The sequence below is a fragment of the Zalophus californianus genome, chromosome 7 (assembly GCF_009762305.2).
Source record: "Zalophus californianus isolate mZalCal1 chromosome 7, mZalCal1.pri.v2, whole genome shotgun sequence".
Classification (NCBI taxonomy): domain Eukaryota; kingdom Metazoa; phylum Chordata; class Mammalia; order Carnivora; family Otariidae; genus Zalophus; species Zalophus californianus.
Window position 1 is genome coordinate 29,107,214 of NC_045601.1, and position 15,462 is coordinate 29,122,675.

Consider the following 15,462-nt stretch of genomic DNA (forward strand, 5'->3'; position numbering starts at 1 on the left):
ATATTATATATATATTTCTGGCTATTTCCTTAGGAAAAAAAATCATAGAAATGGAAATTGTTATGCAAAGACTATGCAGTCTTAAGATTTGCAGTTTTAAGATTTTGGTACTTGTTGCCAAATTATCCCCTGAAAATTCCTACCAACAATGTTTGAGACTTTCTCTTCCCTCACCCTTGCCAAGATTGGGAATTATCATTATTCTTCTCTGTCCCAGTTTTAAAGATAGAATTTCATCATTGATATATACAAATGCAATGAGAGTAGCAGAAGTCAAACAGTATCTATGGAGATTTAAAAGTGTCAGAGATTACAAAAAATCAGAGCAAATGAGAGAAGACTTCCAAGAAAAGAAGACAGATGATATGGGCCTTAAGTAATAGGATTTCAACAAATAAAAATGGAAGGAATCCCAGATAGAGAAAACATCAGGAACAAAGACAACATTAGGAAATACTGATTACCCTGGTTTGATTAGAATGTAAGCAAGAAATGAGACAAAGTAGAATGAGACCATAATGCAGCATAAAAATGGTAAGTAGAGTTCAAATTTTAACAATAACCAATAATTGCCTGACATCGGTGTTAATAATGATTTGGAAGCTAAGATTAGTTTCATTCATTTGTTCAGGAAACCTTTATTCATAACCTACAATATGCCAAGTGCTTGCGTCACTGATGAAAGCAGACAGAAATCCCTGCATTCTGGAGCACATGGGAAGAAGCACATAGAAAGAGAATAGGGCCACAAGAAGAACATTATGTTTACAAAATGGAAGAATAAAAAGGCAGGTAAGAGGCAAAAGAATTATAATCAAAAGGAAAACCGGGAGACTGAAATGCCATAGACGCCAAAGGAGGAATGTTGAAATGGATGTAAGAATCAAAGCAGAGAAAAACTGAAGGTAATAAAAACAAACACAAAAAATTATTGGTTTGGCAACTTAGGGATCATGAGTAACCATTTTTAAAATATATTTTTTTACAGGGATAGGAAAGGAAGCCAGATTGCAAGGGAATAAAGTAAATGGTGTGAAAAATGGGAGAAATAGAATCTCCAAACTGATCGTTCAAAAAAATGGACAGTTTAGGGAATTTGAGTACAGGATGAGATCAGGAGAAAGGATCAATGTTAAAGGAAGTTTTTTTTTTCCCCAGTTGAATCCTAAGTATCTAGGAATAAATTTTAAAATGTTAACAAAAATAGTGTTCCCCTTTCTCTGCATCCTCCCCAACATCTGTTGTTTCCTGAGTTGTTAATTTTAGCCATTCTAACAGGTGTGGGGTGGTATCTCATTGTGGTTTTGATTTGTATTTCCCTGATGATGAGTGACGTTGAGCATCTTTTCATGCGTCTGTTAGCCACATGAATGTCTTCTTTGGAAAATTGTCCGTTCATGTCTTCTGCCCATTTCTTAACTGGATTATTTGTTTTTTTGGGTGTTGAGTTTTATAAGTTCTCTATATATTTTGGATACTAACCCCTTATCAGATATGTCATTTGCAAATATCTTCTCTCATTCTGTTGGTTGACTTTTAGTTTTGTTGATTGTTTCCTTCACTGTGCAAAAGCTTTTTGTTTTGATGAAGTCCCAATAGTTTATTTTTGCTTTTATTTCCCTTGCCTCAGGGGACATATTTAGGAAGAAGTTGCTACGGCCATTGTCAAAGAGATTGCTACCTGTGTTCTCCTCTAAGATTTTTATGGTTTCAGGTTTCATATTTAGGTCCTTAATCCATTTTGAATTTATTTTTGTATTTGGTGTAAGAAAGTGGTCCAGCTTCATTTTTTGCATGTAGCTGTCCAGTTTTTTCCATTCCAACACCATTTGTTGAAAAGACTGTCTTTTTCCCATTGGATATTCTTTCCTGCTTTGTTGAAGATTAACTGACCATATAGTTGTGGGTTCATTTCTACGTTTTCTATTCTGTTCTATTGATCTATGTGTCTTATTTTTGTGCCAGTACCACAGTCTTTTGATCACTAGAGTTTTGTAATATAACTTAGAGTCCAGAATTGTGATGCATCCAGCTTTGCTTTTTTTTTTCAAGATTACCTTGGCTATTCAGGCTCTTTTGTGGTTCCATACAAATTTTAAGAATGTTTGTTCTAGCTCTGTGAAAAAAGTGTTGTTGGCATTTTGATTCTTAGGCACTTATTTCTCTGATAGAATAAGAGTTTTGTTACTGAACAGGAACAGTGGTTCAAAGGATGGTTCCCAGACTAACAGCATCAGCATCACCAGGAACTTGTTAGAAATGCAAATTCTCAGGCCCTGTCTCAGACCAATGGAATCAGAAACTCCAGGGGTGAGGTCCACAGCTTGTGTTTCAACAAGTGATTCTGATATATTATAAAATTTGAGAGTCACTAAGCTAGAAGAGTGAAGGATCATTGAGAACCTGAAGTAGAAAGGAGAGGTACCAATTGGTTAGTAGAAGTGAGGAAATAGATGGAACAGGAAATAAAATTTGTGGGGCAAAAAGGAAATGTAAGAGTTTGAGATATTGGCAATAAGGTAGTTTTAAATAATGGTAAGATTTAAGTTCTGATCATAAATGGAATAGCTAAAGTGTTACGGTGAGCGCTGTGAATTGTGCAAGACTGTTGAATCACAGTTCTGTACTTCTGAAACAAATAACGCAACATATTTTAAGAAAAAAGAAAAAGAAGAAGATAACAGGAGAGGAAGAAAAGGGGAGTATGTCAGAGGGGGAGACGAACCATGAGAGATGATGGACTCTGAAAAACAAACTGAGGGTTCTAGAGAGGAGGGGGGTAGGGGGATAGGTTAGCCTGGTGATGGGTATTGAGGAGGGCACGTTCTGCATGGAGCACTGGGTGTTATGAACAAACAATGAATCATGGAACACTGCACCAAAAACTAATGATGTAATATATGGTGATTAACATAACAATAAAAAAATTAAAAAAAAATAAGACAAATGTGTATCTTAAAAAAAAAAATAAAAAATAAAGTGAATGGAAACGGAAATTGGTTTTTGTAAAGATCATAGAAGTAAGACCAGAAGAAAAAGCAAGAGTAGTGTTGCAGTCATTGTACTGACAAAAAGAATGAAGATTAGGCATGTGCTCTGTGTTAAAGCTATGGAGATATGGCGGAGTGATTTCACAATCAGCTGACTGTAAAAATCAAGGATAAATATTCTCATGTTAGATGGAATTCACTTAGAAAAGTCTGGGATGTTCAGAGATGTGGAGGGACAAAGTATTTATGAAAACCATGAGAACCCCATCTCCATGGTTCATGAGTCTATAGAAAAGAGACAAGAGATTTCCACTAGAAAGAGGTTTACAATATCCCATGATATTGAACTTTATAATAATTTTATTATTAATAATATTAAGATAGTGATTATTGATATTTGTTATGATTATAACATGATATTGATTCCATTTTATTTTGAACATAATAAAAATTTTGTATCTACTGAACATCAGTAGTTGGAAACTATAGTTAACATATAATGGGACATGTTAACCAAATAGATGCCTTCCCTGTGTCTCAGATTTTCAATAGTTCAAAGTTTAGGAAAAAGTTAAAAATAAAAAAAATTGGAAAGTTGAACTATTTCTACTCATAAATTATCCTATCAAACATTGCAAAATTACCAGAGGTATCTTGTTCTTTCAGATGTTATCAGATCCTTGGTTGTGTCTTGCTATTACCATATAAGTGGCATAATCAGAATCCTCTAATAATAATCCTTATTTCAGACCTGGGGGACTACTTATTAGAAAGACATCATTTATAACTGAATTCTTAATCTTCAAGAGTTAAAGATTTATAACAAAAACTCCAGTAGTGTACATGGTAGATCTGGGTCAATCACTAAAAAGAAGCAAGAAATGAGTGTGCCACAGCATGGCAGCACCATCTTCTTGAGTTAGTGATGGGGACATTGCAATGTTCAAAAATCCACAAAAAGTCACAGTTTTAGGCAAAAGTCTTCAAAATCCAAACTGGCTGCTGTGGATTGTAAAGAACTTTTTAAATAGAACCACCACATGCCTTCTTCCCCAAAGACTATGGAGGCAAACTTCCAATGCTCACCATCAAACAGTGTGTGTAAAGACTGCAAGATCAACCCTGGAATTAAAAAGCAAATAAACAAAACACTTTATAGGGCCAAACTCAAAAGGGCTGTACTGTTCTCTGGACAGAAATGAGGCTGCAGGCTGGTATTTCAAAAGAGCCACAAATTCTCTATCTGTCCCAAATGGGAAATAATAATTTTATTGAGTAATAAATTAAAAATGAATCCACTTCTTTCTCCTTATAACTCAGTAAGTACTTATGATGTGGTCTTTGCAGCCAGAGTGCAATTCTTCAGTTAATGAATGAAAGAAGTGTGAGTCTGTGTGTACAGTTATCCAAAATGAAAGAGTAGGAACAAAGTGAAAAGTATTTCAAGAAATTTAATTTTTGAATAAAAAACAAACTAACATCCTTTAGGGTTTCAAGTATGCTGGTAGTGTTGGCATTGCCCCATAAGATATTAGTTTCTATGAGCAAAAAGCACAGACAACTTTGAGTACCTCTCTATCTCCATTCACAAGAGGAAAATATAAATACAATTTATAAAGATCAGTTTAGGATTTTATTGCTTTTGGTCAAAGACCATTTGAAGACTTATAGAGTTAAAAGTCTATGCCATTTAAAAAAAAAAAAAGTCTATGCCATATGATTATCTAAATAAGGACCAAAAAAGGGCAAAGTTGAATTCTTCTTCAATAGGTAATACTTCAAAATGTATTGAATGAAAAGGATTTATAAAGAAACAAGTAATTATACTATTTACCTGTTATATGAAATTTCTATTCTTATTTTTTTTAAAGATTTTTATTTATTTATTGAGAGAGAGAGAATGGTAGAGAGAGAGAGCATGAGAGGGAAGAAGGTCAGAGGGAGAAGCAGACTCCCTGCTGAGCAGGGAGCCCGATGCGGGACTCGATCCTGGGACTCCAGGATCATGACCTGAGCCGAAGGCAGTTGCTTAACCAACTGAGCCACCCAGGCTCCCCTATTCTTATTTTTAAAGGAGTGAGCGTATATTATTAGAGAGTTTTGATAGTAAGATACAATTCTTATCACACAATAAATAACTTACCTTTTCTGTTTTAGTTTTTAGCAGATGCTAATTTTATTTACTCCCATGAATATTCTGGCTGTGTTCCAAATGCACAGGGAAGACTAAAATTTAATGTAAATGGCCCGCTAGCCCACAGAGTTTATATACATAAGAGTCTTTGAAATGAGGAATGAGGTTTTAGAACAGGTTACTGGAAAGTAGTTTTCCTTAGGCTTTGGGAGTCACACAACAGTGTGAGAATTTGGTGAAAGAGAGGGATCCTCTTCAGGAACAACATATCCACAAACACACATGTAATATGTACCATTGTGCATAGTGTTTCATGGAATTCACAGATGCTTTGACACCTCCCTATGGAGCCCAAGTACTCCAGGTTAAGAATACCTGATGGTTTATCTGAATTCAAAATATCAGGCTATCTAGATAGACAATCTACTGAAATATATATTTGTTGTAGAGAATTTAGAAAATATTAAAAAGCATGAATAATCCCATGTGAATCCACATGAATGGTAAAATCACCATGATCCCATCACCCACAATAAGCCTGCTTAACATTCGGGTGTATATCCTTCTTTTCCAATTAAAAGTGTATTTGTCCACAAATAGAATTATATTGCACATAATATTTTATTATAGCTTTTTAATTCAAGTAATATGATTATATCTCCATGCTATCAAATATTCAGTGACATTATTGTATTTTATCAAAATACAATTATTTATTTAACCAGGTTTTTATTATAAAACATTATTTACTTCTTAACCTTATCATTTCTGATTTTTTATTCCTATAATCACTATTCCTATGGGAATAATTTATTTTTTGGGGGGGGGAATAATTTCTTTTATGACCCATGCCTATTTACCACACTTTATTTTACATCTTCTAAAATCACCTTGTCCCAATTGCCAACCTATTAAACATAGAGTTTTAATCAAAGTATTTGCTACTTGTTCATGAAATACCATGTAAATTTAAGAAAAGAGTATAGCTAAATTTGTCTGCAATGCTTTAACCTAAAGACTTTCTATTCTAGATATAGTATAAATTGGGCAGTAATTCTTACAGATCACTTTGATGCGGGTGCATGGCAGGCTGAGCAGTATATTTGGTTGGTTTGGTTTGATTTGTTATAATGTGGTTAGGATATTGAATTCTGTAATCATTTACAAGTAGGCTCTAATTGAGGGAGTTTCAAACTCTATTCAAATTCAAGTTCCTTGATGCTGAGAAATAAATGTTGACAGTCAGGGAGACAGGAGACCTGACTTAGAGTGAGCCTTAGGTGAATCCTAAGGGCTCTCTCAGGGCTAAAAATCTTTTATTCTAGACAGAAAGGAAATTAATATGCCAAAAGATGAATACTAGTTGGTTCTGGGTGGGTGGGTTGGGGGTATCTGTGATATTTTCTTCCTCTTTATGTTGTATTCTTCCTACATTTTCTAAATGAGCTTATATTAAGTTGATCATCAGAAAAACACAAGGGAAATATTTAAGTGCATTCTGTGATCCTACTTTAACAATGTTAATCTCATGTTCAGTTGGTCTTTCAGTCCTAATGTCTCCTAGTCATTTGTCACCCTAATTAATAGGGTCATTTTCCAGAAAATTCATGTTTTACATTCTTATAAATGAACAGAATTCATAACACCAAATATCTACCCCAGCTTCAAAATCCCAGAATAGATCTGTCCAAGACACCATGGCAGAAACTGAGAACCATTAAAAGTAATCACAATATGTCTGGTCCTTTCTTCATTTTATGCACATTTTTGGTCTGAATGAAGACATAAGAGATGTAAAGGATGAAACTGAAAACTCATGAACAAGAACATGAAAGATTTCATCTTACACAAATGGCTGGTCCTAGAGTTTAAAGCAGTTTCATCCCAAACTTGGATCATTCATTCTTTCATTAATCAAATATTTATTCTGTATCTTCTGGGGTGCCAGGTATTAGGCTAGGTGCAGAGACTGTAAAGTGGAAGATAAAGTTGACATGACCCCTGCCTTTATGGAAATAATATTTTAAGCAAATAAATGTGCATATAAACCTGTATTTATAAATTCTTCTTATAGGAATGGATTACACTGCTTTAATGCTTACCAGGCACCATGCACTATGTCAAGTGCTTTAAATAAATGATCTCATGTATTCGTCCCAATTTCCCTCTGGGGTTGGTATTATAGATGAGAAAACTGAAGCTTACAGAGTCAAGTATTTTGCCCAGAGTTTGATTTTCAAACCAGGGCTGTGACAGAAAAGAATAGGGCGCTATGAGAGAGAGTGAGAAGGGAAAACGACTTCTCTTGGGTGTCAAGGGAAGCTCTTTCCAGGAAATGGCATTCAAGTGAGGCCTGAAGTATGGGGGCGGGGACTGTTAGGGAGGCTAGCTAGCTGGTAAGGAATGTGTACTCCTGCAGCATTCAAAGGGTTTCTGACCTCAATTTCACCCAAATCAATTATTTATAAATAACTGATTTGCTTAATTATACAGCTCTGAGATTTATTACCCATAATGAATTTGGAATAATGAGTCAAGAGATCTTAGCTTTGGAGCATTCTTTTATTCCTCTTGTTGCTGTGCTTTAAAATAGTGTACTCTACGGAGACAGCTGCCTGCCCATAACCCAACCAGTCACACCCTCACTGACTTGGTTCTGGGGCACAGTGCTATCAGAGGCATCTTAACATTCATAACAAATTCTGTCAATCTAGAGCTCTGTATCCAACCCAGCACACCCAACCTTATTCTGTAGGACCCAATAAATATTTGGGGAAAGGGATGGTGGGTGTGGATGATAATGACCTGGAGGAAAAAACAAAATCTGTTAAATATTCACATCTGTTGAGTATGCTGATATCAAAGAACAGAACTGTCTTTAGAGAGTCCCATAAAAAAGTGAATTGATGGATAAAGAGACATATAAACAAACATTGACTAGAAAAGAACCTGCAATCCTGTACACGTTTTCCCCAGGTGAAAATATAATATTTGTCACAGACCATAGAAGTCCACCACAAATGGGCAAATGTTAAATAGTCAAATGCTCCATTTTTAAATGTCAGGGGTCTACTGTATATACCATATAAAGCAGGTGTATCCTGCTTTTTCTTCCACTAGATACTATTTTGTAAGCATTTTTATGTGTCACTAAACAGTAGTCTAAAAGTTCCAATGTATGGTTTTATAATGTACTTTCTCAGTTATTCCATTATTGTACATAATGATTTATTCTTAGTTTTCATTTATAAATAAAAATTTAAAGAGGTCTTGTGGATAAGTCTTTGTTATAGATTTTAAATTGTTTCTTCGGGCTAAATTCACAGTGGTCAAAAGTATGACTTTTTTAAAGCTTGCTTTCCAGAAATGATGTATCAATTTCCACTTCTAGCAGCAATGTAAGAAATGGTCACATTATAATAATCTTGCCTGAATTAAGTATTATACATATTTCTCATGTTGACAGAGAAAAAAATATCATTTTGTATGCATATTCTTCTTACTAGTGAGCTTAGATCCTTTCTATTTATTAGCTTTTGTGTTTCTTATTTAAATTATCTTCACTTTTATGGGATATTTGCTTTTTATAACTTTATAAAACTGTTGCCATATTGTGTTAACCATTTGCCACTCATATTTGTTGCCTTTTGTATTTTGTTTGTTTGTTACATTGAAGTCTTTAAACAATTTTGGAGGGGTGCTTGGGTGGCTCAGTCAGTTAAGAGTCTGCCTTCAGCTCAGGTCATGATCTCAGCGTCCTGGAATCAGTCCCCACATGGGGCTCCTTGCTGAACGGGGAGCCTACTTCTCCATCTCCCTCTACCTGACCCTCCCCCTGCTTGTGGGCACACACACACACATTCTCTCTCTTGCTCTCTGTCAAATAAATAAATAAAATCTTTAAAAATTTTTTGGTATTTTGGCTTGAAACGTTAAGTTGAGAGTCCAATTTGATTTTTTCCTTTTTTAAAAAAGATTATTTATTTATTTATTTGACAGAGAGAGAGACAGTGAGAGAGGGAACACAAGCAAGGGGAGTGGGAGAGGGAAAAACAGGCTTCCCGCTGAGCAGGGAGCCCGATGTGGGGCTCGATCCCAGGACCCTGGTATCATGACCTGAGCCAAAGGCAGACGCTCAATGACTGAGCCACACAGGTGTCCCCTAATTTGATTTTTCTAAAAGGCAATTTCCCAGAATCATTTATAAAATAATTTTACCTCTTTTCATTGGTGAATGAGGTGGACTTTGTATAGTCAGTACATTTCAAGATATACTACAAACTTATAATAATCAAAACAGTGTGGTACTGAGAAGCAAAATTGCCCTTGTTTGTGATATTAATGCTATTTACTCTATATGCCTTGCAGAAACAATATATCATATAAACTTATTATTCAAATAATCTGTTACTATTTATTCTTCTATTGAATCTGTCAAAAGCTGAGGCAGATACATTAAAATCTGCTGAACAGTTTTCTTTCTTTCAATTTCCATTTGTCTAGTAGTCTGAGGCTAAGTTACAGCTCATAATTTATATTATTCTGAGTCATAACTTTTGATTTGATAAAATTACTCTCTCTATCACTTTAGTGTTATTTAATTTTATTTTGTCAAAAATTCATATTGCTACCATTGCTTCCTATTGATATCTCCCAAGTAAATGTCTCTTGAGCCTTTATTTTTAGCCACCTTGGGTTTAAAGTAGAGAGCCAGTGTAGGACAATAGTCATATTAAGAGCACCAGGATCCCATGACCTACCTTCACATGCCGGCTCTGAGGTGAAAGAAAAAGAGTGTGTATGGGGAAAAAGAATTAATAAATAAAAGACTAGAGGGAACTTCCTTAACCTGATATTTGTTTTTAAAATGTACTTAAAATTGAATGTTACTGATATTCCTTTTAAAATGAGGAATAAGATAAGGATACCATCTATTAGGATATGAATTGTTTCCTTCTGCCTTCCAAAGTTCATATATTGAAGTTCTTTTTTTAAATTTTATTTTATTATGTTACGTTAATCACCGTACATTACATCATTAGTTTTTGATGTAGTGTTCCACGATTCATTGTTTGTGTATAACACCCAATGCTCCAGGCAGAACGTGCCCTCCTTAGTACCCATCACCAGGCTAACCCATCCCCCCCACCCCCTCCCCTCTAGAATCCTCAGTTTGTTTCTCAGAGTCCATAGTCTCTCATGGTTCGTCTCCCCCCTCTGATTTCCCCCACTTCATTTTTCCCTTCCTATTATCTTCTTCTATTTTTTTTAACATATAATGTATTATTTGTTTCGGAGGTACAGGTCTGTGATTCATCAGTCTTAGATAATTCACAGCGCTCATCATAGCACATACCCTCCCCAATATCCATCACGTTTGGGTTGAAGTTTTAACCCACAGTACCTCAGAATGTGACCTTATTTAGAGATAAGGTCTTCACAAAAGTAATCAAGTTAAAATAAGCCCATTAGGGGGCACCTGTTTGGCTCAGTTGGGTAAGCTTCTGACTCTTGATCTCAGCTCAGGTCTTGATCTCAGGGTCGTGAGTTCAAGCCCTGCATTGGGCTCCACACCAGGTATAGAGTCTACTTAAAAAAAATAAATATAAAAATAAAATGAGCCCATTAGGGTAGATGCTAATCCAGTATGACTGGTGTCTTATAAAAAGGGGAAATTTGGAGACAGACATGTATACAAGGGAGAAAGTGAACATGAAGGTAACCATCTGTAAGCCAAAGAGAGAAGCCTGGAACAGAACTTGGCTCACAACTAACCTTGTCAATGCCTTAATTTCAGACTTCTGACATCCAGAAATGTAAGGTAATAAATTTCTGTTCTTTAAATGACCCAGTTTGTGGTACTTTGTTATGGCAGCCCCAGCAAACTAATACACCCCTGATTTAGAACTGAGTTCAGAATGACGATTATAAAGATCCTAGCTGGGCTTGAAAAAAGCATGGAAGATATTAGAGGAAACCCTTTCTGGAGAAATAAAAGAACTAAAATCTAACCAAGTCAAAATCATAAAGGCTATTAATGAGGTGCAATAAAAAATGGAGGCTCTAACTGCTAGGATAAATGAGGAAGAAGAGAGAATTAGTGATATAGAAGACCAAATGATGGAAAATAAAGAAGCTGAGAAAAAGAGAGATAAACAACTACTGGATCATGAGGGCAGAATTCGAGAGATAAGTGATACCATAAGATGAAACAATATTAGAATAATTGGGATCCCAGAAGCAAAAGAAAGAGAGAGGGTCAGAAGGTATACCAGAGCAAATTATAGCAGAGAACTTCCCTAAATTGTGGAAGGAAACAGGCATCAAAATCCAGGAGGCACAGAGAACCCCTCTCAAAATCAATAAAAATAGGTCAACACCCCGACATCTAATAGTAAAGCTTATGAGTCTCAGAGACAAAGAGAAAATCCTGAAGCAGCTTGGGACAAGAAATCTGTAACCTACAATGGTAGAAACATTAGATTGGCAACAGACCTATCCACAGAGACCTGGCAGGCCAGAAAGGACTGGCATGATATCTTCAGAGCACTAAATGAGAAAAATATGCAGCCAAGAATACTATATCCAGTTAGGCTGTCATTGAAAATAAAAGAGAGATAAAAAGCTTCCAGGACAAACAAATGTAAGGAATTTGGAAAACACAAAACCAGCCCTACAAGAAATATTGAAAGAGGTCCTCTAAGCAAAGAGAGAGCCTAAAAGTAACATAGACCAGAGAGGAACACAGACAATATACAGTAACAGTCACCCTACAGGCAATACAATGGCACTAAATTCATATCTTTCAATAGTTACCCTGAATGTAAATGGGCTAAATGCCCCAATTAAAAGACACAGGGTATCAGACTGGATAAAAAACAAGCCCCATCTATATGCTGTCTGCAAGAGACTCATTTTAGACCCAAAGACACGCCCACATTGAAAGTGAGGGGGTGGAAAACCACTGCCATGCTAATGGACACCAAAAGAAAGCTGGGATGGCAATCCTTATATCAGACAAATTAGATTTTAAACCAAGGACTATAATAAGAGACAAGGAAGGACACTATATCATACTTAAAGGGTCTATCCAACAAGGAGATCTAACAATTGAAATATCTATTCCCCTGACATGGGGCAATTACATAAGCCAATTAATAACAAAAGCAAAGAAACACATTGACAACAATACAATAATAGTGGGGGACTTTAACAACCCTCTGACTGAAATGGACAGATCATCTAAGCAAAAGATCAACAAGGAAATAAAGATTTTAAATGACACACTGGACCAAATGGACTTCAAAGATATATTCAGAACATTCCATCCCAAACCAACAGAACACACATTCTTCTCTAGTGTCCATGGAACATTCTCCAGGATAGATCACATCCTAGGTCACAAATCAGGTCTCAACTGGTACCAAAAGACTGGGATCATCCTCCGCATATTTTCGGACCACAGTGCTTTGAAACTAGAACTCAATCACAAGAGGAAAGTCGGAAAGAACTCAAATACATGGAGGCTAAAGAACATCCTACTAAAGAATGAATGGGTCAACCAGGAAATTAAAGAAGAATTTAAAAAATTCATGGAAACCAATGAAAATGAAAACACAACTGTTCAAAATCTTTTAGGCGCAGCAAAGGCAGTCCTGAGAGGAAAGTATATAGCAATACAAGCCTTTCTCAGGAAACAAGAAAGCTCTCAAATACACAACCTAATCCTACACCTAAAGGAGCAGGAGAAAGAACAGAAAATAAAGCCTAAACCAGCAGGAGAAGAGAAATAATAAAGATCAGAGCAGAAATCAATGAAATAGAAACCAAAAGAACAGTAGAACAGATCAACGAAACTAGGAGCTGGTTCTTTGAAAGAATTAACAAGATTGATAAACCCCTGGCCAGACTTATCAAAAAGAAAAGAGAAATGACCCAAATAAATAAAATCTGAATGAAAGAGGAGAGATCACAACCAACACCAAAAAAATACAAACAATTATAAGAACATATTATGAGCAACTATATACCAGCAAATTAGATAACCTGGAAGAAATGGATGCCTTCCTAGAGAGGTATCAACTACCAAAACTTAACCAGGAAGAAATAGAAAACCTGAACAGACCTATAACCACTAAGGAAATTGAAGCAGTCATCAAAAATCTCCCAAAAAACAAAAGCCCAGGGCCAGATGGCCTCCCAGGGGAATTCTACCAAACATTTCAAGAAGAATTAATACCTATTCTCCTGAAACTGTTCCAAAAAATAGAAATGGAAGGAAAATTTCCAAACTCGTTTTATGAGGCCACCAATACCTTGATCCCCAAACCAGACAAAGACCCCATCAAAAAGGAGAATTACAGACCAATATCCTTGATGAACATGGATGAAAAATTCTCACCAAAATACTAGCCAATAGGACCCAAGAGTACATTAAAAGGATTATTCACCACGATCAAGTGGGATTTATATCTGGCCTGCAAGGTTGGTTCAACATCCACAAATCAATCAATGTGATACAATACATTAATAAAAGATAGAACAAGAACCGTATGATCCTCTGTATAGATGCAGAAAAAGCATTTGACAAAGCACAGCATCCTTTCTTGATCAAAACTCTTCAGAGTATAGGGATAGAGGGTACATACCTCAGTATCATAAAAGCCATCTATGAAAAATCCACAGCGAATATCATTCTCAATGGGGAAAAACTGAGAGCTTTCCCCCTGAGGTCAAGAACATGGTAGGGATGCAGGAATGTTCACGATCACCACTGCTATTCATCATAGTACTAGAAGTCCTAGCCACAGCAATCAACAACAAAAAGAATAAAAGTCATCCAAACTGGCAAAGAAGAAGTCAAACTCTCACTCTTTGCAGATGATATGATACTGTATGTGGAAAACCCAAAAGACTCCACCCCAAAACTGCTAGAACTCATACAGGAATTCAGTAAAGTGGCAGGATATAAAACCAATGCACAGAAATCAGTGGCATTCCTCTACACCAACAAGACAGAAGAAAAAGAAATTAAGGAGTCGATCCCATTTACAATTGCACCCAAAACCATAAGATCCCTAGGAATAAATCTAACCAAAGAGGCAAAGGATCTGTACTCAGAAAACTATAAAATACTCATGAAAGAAATTGAGGAAGACACAAAGAAATGGAAAAACTTTCCATGCTTATGGATGGGAAGAACAAATTGTGTGAAGGTGTCTATGCTATCTAGAGCAATCTACACATTTAAAGCAATCCCTATTAAAATACCATCCACTTTTTTTCAAAGAAATGAAACAAATAATCCTAAAATTTGTATGGAACCAGAAAAGTCCCCAAATAGCCAGAAGAATGTTGAAAAAAAAAAAAAAAACAAAAACCAAAGCTGGTGGCATCAAATTTCCGGACTTCAAGCTCTATTACAAAACGTCATCATCAAGACAGTAGGGTACTGGCACAAAAACAGACACAGAGATCAGTGGAACAGAATAGAGAGTTCAGAAATGGACCCTCAACTCTATGGTCAACTAATCTTTGACAAAGCAGGAAAGAATGTCCAATGGAAAAAAGACAGTCTCTTCAACAAATGGTGTTGGAAAATTGGACAGCCACATGCAGAAGAATGAAACTGGACCATTTTCTTACACCACGCACAAAAATAGACTCCAAATGGTTGAAAGACCTAAATGTGAGCCAGGAGTCCATCAGAATCCTAAAGGAGAACACAGGTAGCAACCTCTTTGACCTCAGCCGCAGCAACTTCTTCCTAGAAACATTGCCAAATGCAAGGGAAGCAAGAACAAAAATGAACTATTGAGACTTCATCAAGATAAAAAGCTTTTGCACAGCAAAAGAAACAGTCCACAAAACCAAAAGACAACAGACAGAATGGGAGAAGATATTTGCAAATGACATATCAGACAAAGGGTTAGTATCCAAAATCTATAAAGGACTTATCAAACTCAACACCCAAAGGTGGTGGGGGGTGGGATGGATGGGGTGGCTGTGTGACAGACATTGGGGAGGGTATGTGTTATGGTGAGCACTGTGAATTTTGTAACATTATTGAATCACAGACCTGTACCTCTGAAACAAATAATACATTATATGTTAAAAAAAAAAAGATAGTAGGAAGGGTAAAATGAAGGGGGGGAAATCGGAGGGGGAGATGAACCATGAGAGACTATGGACTCTGAGAAACAAACTGAGGGTTCTAGAGGGGAGGGGGTTGGAGGGATGGGTTAGCCTGGTGATGGGTATTATAGAGGGCACGTATTGAATGGAGCACTGGGTGTTATTCAAAAACAATGAATCATGGAACATTACATCAAAAATTAA

General features: G+C 36.1%; 1 protein-coding gene across 1 annotated transcript in view; it reads right to left on the reverse strand.

The window, feature by feature from the left end:
- Positions 1 to 15,462, reverse strand: part of LOC113927850 — a 217,552-nt gene that overhangs the window by 25,499 nt on the left and 176,591 nt on the right. The window lies entirely within an intron of this gene.